The sequence below is a fragment of the Nanorana parkeri genome, unplaced genomic scaffold (genome assembly GCF_000935625.1).
Source record: "Nanorana parkeri isolate BGI_ZX_2015 unplaced genomic scaffold, ASM93562v1 scaffold1123, whole genome shotgun sequence".
Taxonomy (NCBI): Eukaryota; Metazoa; Chordata; class Amphibia; order Anura; family Dicroglossidae; genus Nanorana; species Nanorana parkeri.
In genome coordinates this window covers 318,308-322,525 of record NW_017307391.1, presented here as the reverse complement: position 1 = coordinate 322,525, position 4,218 = coordinate 318,308, and positions in this window count along the sequence as shown.

The following is a 4,218-nucleotide window of genomic DNA, read 5'->3' as shown; positions in this document are numbered from 1 at the left end:
CTACTGAGCTACTGAGAGTTTCACAAGCTGTATTCATCTACATGGTCCCAGACATGTACGCTGGCAAAAAATTTGTTTCGTTTCACTTTCATTCTGATTTTTTGGTTTTCAGGAATCAAGTCTGTAACTTAATTCATTTTTGTTAATTTCGTTAGCGGTAGTTTGTACAAATTTTCATTCCGAATGATCTTTTGTTGCAGCAAAGTGACATTAGACTAAAGAAAAAAAAATTACCTTTTTTTTTTTTACAGTCCGAGGAAGACAAAAAAGTGAGTTTTCCCCCCAATTGATACCAGACCCTTTAGGTCTAGTAGGAATGTTAGGAGGAACTCCCATGTTAAAAATAAAAAAAGGGAGTGGGGTTCCCTCCAAATAAAGGTGTTGTCTTAGTCCTTGTGTGGAATCCAGATCGAAAACCAATGTAGAAGGAAAACAATGGCAAGGTTCAGAGCTCTCCCTCCACACATCGATCCGCTCTGTCCTCACCACGTTGCCTGGACACCAGGACGGCAGCACAGATTACCAACTCTAAAGAGGAACGGACTTCCACCTCCCTCCTCAATGACCCAGCAAGACTTACGGCATTGGACAAGAACCTGAAACTTCAGAAACAGGTCCTCCTTCCCAAGCCCAAAGCAAGCCTACTCCTGGATCTCATCCATCAAACACATCAAAGGACCTGGTATGACTTTTGGTGGGAACCCCACGAACTTTTTTTTTAACATGGGGGGTCCCTCCTAACATTCCTACCAGACCTAAAGGGTCTGGTATCAATTGGGGGGAACCTCACACTCTTTTTTTTTAGTGGAAGTAATTTATTTGTCTTTTGTCTAATGTCACTTCCCAGATAGCAAGCAATTGAGCTGCAAGTTTAAAAATGACTTGCTAAACTATTGCAGACTTGCCAAGCTTCACAATTTTGTTGCACAATTACAGCAAGTCTGCATTGCAAGTCTCCAGACCAGCGAGTTTGCAGAGCTCTTGCTAAGACCTGCAGGACTCTTGCTGTAGACTTGCCAAGCAAATTTGCTACAAATTCAAAAAGTGTCAACTAGAACTTGTGCTGCGAGTGTTCTGCAAGTCTACAACTTGCCAGGAATGTTTGCAGCAAGTTAACAAAAATTACAATTTCACCCTGCCACAAGTTTGTAGCAAGTTATCCTTGCTACCTGGGTTATTCGTACATACTACCGCTAACGAAAATGTTTAGTTATCGGAAATTCGTATTCATTTGCATTAATTTTTTCTGTCATTCGGAAATTCGTATGCATCCGAATGTACGGATTTCCGAAAATTCGTCCGAATAACTAATTTTTCCAAAATGAAATCGCACATGTCTACATGATCCTATTTTACTGATATTAGAAACAATATCTGCTGGTTTTAAAGGGTTATTAAACCCTCAGCAGTTTTTGCATATATCTACTGCTAGCAAGGAGAGGAGGACAGAGGAGTCAGCGCTGGATCGGAGACCCGCACCAGGGCTGGAGGGACAGCTGAAAAGGACAGTAAAGAAGTCATCATTTAAGGTAAGTCCCAAGAATCAAAAGTCATCATTTAAGGTAAGTCCCTGCAGCAGGATTGGGAAGGGACAAAAAAATTCTGACTTTAATGTCACTTTAATTCCCAATAATTATACTTGCTGATATATTGCAATGCATATTTTGAATCGTTCTATTTATGGTCACCAAGAATATTTTTGATTAATAATTTGCACTTATTTTATAGTTAATATATCTATCTATCTATCTATCTATCTATATATATATATATATATATATTAATGTGTATATATATATATATATATGTAGATATATATAGCTATATCTATATATATACACACATGCATACATACTGTGTGTGTGTGTATGTGTGTGTGTATATACAGATAATCCTCGCTTAACGACTTACCTGCTTTGCGACCACTCGCACTTATGACCGTCCTCCGAGCGACCTCCGAGCGACCTCCGACCTTGCGCGCCAGCATCAGTGCGACGCGTCGCTGGCGGAAGTGATGTCCTCCGATCTTCACTGCGGGTCCCAGTAAGTATTTTCATTGCCCGATGTACAGTACACTGTTCAGTACTGTACATCTGCAACACTATACAGTACTGTACTAATGCAGTACAGTACTGTATAGAGCTCCTCACTAAACAATTCGTTTAACGAACTGGTTGTAGGAACAGAACTCGGTCGTTAATTGAGGAATACCTGTATAAATAGTTCCCTCTCCTGCTGTCAGTTCAGCAGGCGGCCCAAGGACAGAGGTGCTCTACAAGTTTAAACAGACTCCCGGCGGCAAAAGTCGCCGGGAGTCTGTTTAAACAGCCCCGATGCTGGCGACGTACACTGTACGTCGTCAGTCACGAAGGGGTTAATATAAATCACTGCTGGAGTAGGCGATTGGGACCTGCTGCTGGCCTGTAATAGAGCTCCCACTGTGTCCCCAGGCACCCCTGCTGCCCGGACGGTATTGGAGAGCCAGCTCTACCACCCTAGAGGCCGAGAGGCCTAAGGCGACTGCCTAAAATGGCCTAATTATAGAGCTCTGCTCTTTGAACAGTCTTTATGTCAGCTTTCTAACCATTTACAGACTGAATTGTATAAGCCTATATAGCTTAACTAACACATTAGTCATTTGTGGGGGACTGTGTCAAATGCTTTTGCAAAGTCCTAGTATACAATGTATACAATAACCTTTGTGTAGGTTTTTGCTTACTTCTTCATAAAAAGAAGGTAGGAAGGTAGATTTTTTTGGCTTAGGTCTTTTGTGAAACCAGGTATAATGACCCATATATTTCTGGTTCTGTACCAAACGTTGCAAGTTTTATAACACAGTCCATGACATAGTCTGCAAACTAATGTTGGTTGACTTAGGGAAAATCCAGCAACCTACCTAACAGATTTGCTAAAACAATACATCGCTATCTCCTCTTATTGTGAAACAATTGAATATGAACCCTAAATCTCCAAGTAAACCATAAAACAACCCCAAAACTCACCTATGTCTGTATACCACCGTATATGAAGCGTGCACATAAAGTACAATAGTTATAGTGCAAAAATATTAAACAATGTGAAATAATGTGTGACTCATTAATATTCGAAGATATGCAAATCAATCAGCATAAATCATCAAACAATGTGACTAGTGTGTACATAAAGAATGATCAATAATATATATAAAATAAATAAATAACTAAAGTCCATATAAATTACAAAACTTCATCCGATCCTCACAGGACAAAGATAACTTGTGATCAGTTCAAACAGTGATGAAAAAATGATGAAAAAATGTATATGTGTAATCCTATAATCCCAATCCGAAGAAAAAACAATACTCCCCACTCACCAGATTCAAATGGTCAAATCGCATTTATCACAGGACGCTACTTTCCCCAACCAAGTGATGGCTTCCAACAAGTGATGGCTATGAATCAATAAACCGGTCTCCTCCTGACTTCTCATACAAATGGATCATAGCCGGGATTTTAGCTCACCGACAAAGAAACAAATATACCGCACATAGCATAAAATATTGAAAAATATTATTTTGTGCAAAAAACAAGAAAAACTTACATCAATAAAAAGCCACAAAGGGGTATATCTCACAATATTCAGCAGGCGAATGGTCCTAATGCAGCTCACACAATAGAATGAACAGGATTGCAGCAATGTACACGCTCGTCTCCTACGCGTTTCGTCCTCGTAGACTTTTTCAAGAAGCTGAAAGTAATGCAATCAATGTTGCTTCTGGCTTTATTCAGCAAGTAGGAGATCAGCGAATGGATGTTCGCTGTTCTCTCTCCCCCTGCTACCTGCTGACACCCAAGAAGCCAGTCCTGGGCAGCTCAGCCTCCAGAATCACTTCCAGTGTAAAGCCTGTTAGTCTGCAGAGTCTGTCCACAGGGGCCCGCTGCCAGCGTCATATGCCCTAAGGCATATGGGTGAAACTGTTGTGCCACTGGCCAATTTGTACGAAGTTAAGCGTTTTAGCTTTATATTTTTTTAAAGACTAAGTTCATCTTTTTCTCAGGCTTCTGCACATTCTCTCCCAGGCAGTGCTCCATACTGACATTACAGCACTTAAAGACTTTAATATAAATGCGACAAAACACTCAATAAAAGGAATCCCATTCATTTGTATGACCCGTTTACACCTGAGCGTTTTGTCCTGCTTAGCTTTGAGCGATAAAATGCCTAGGTGTGAACTGAACT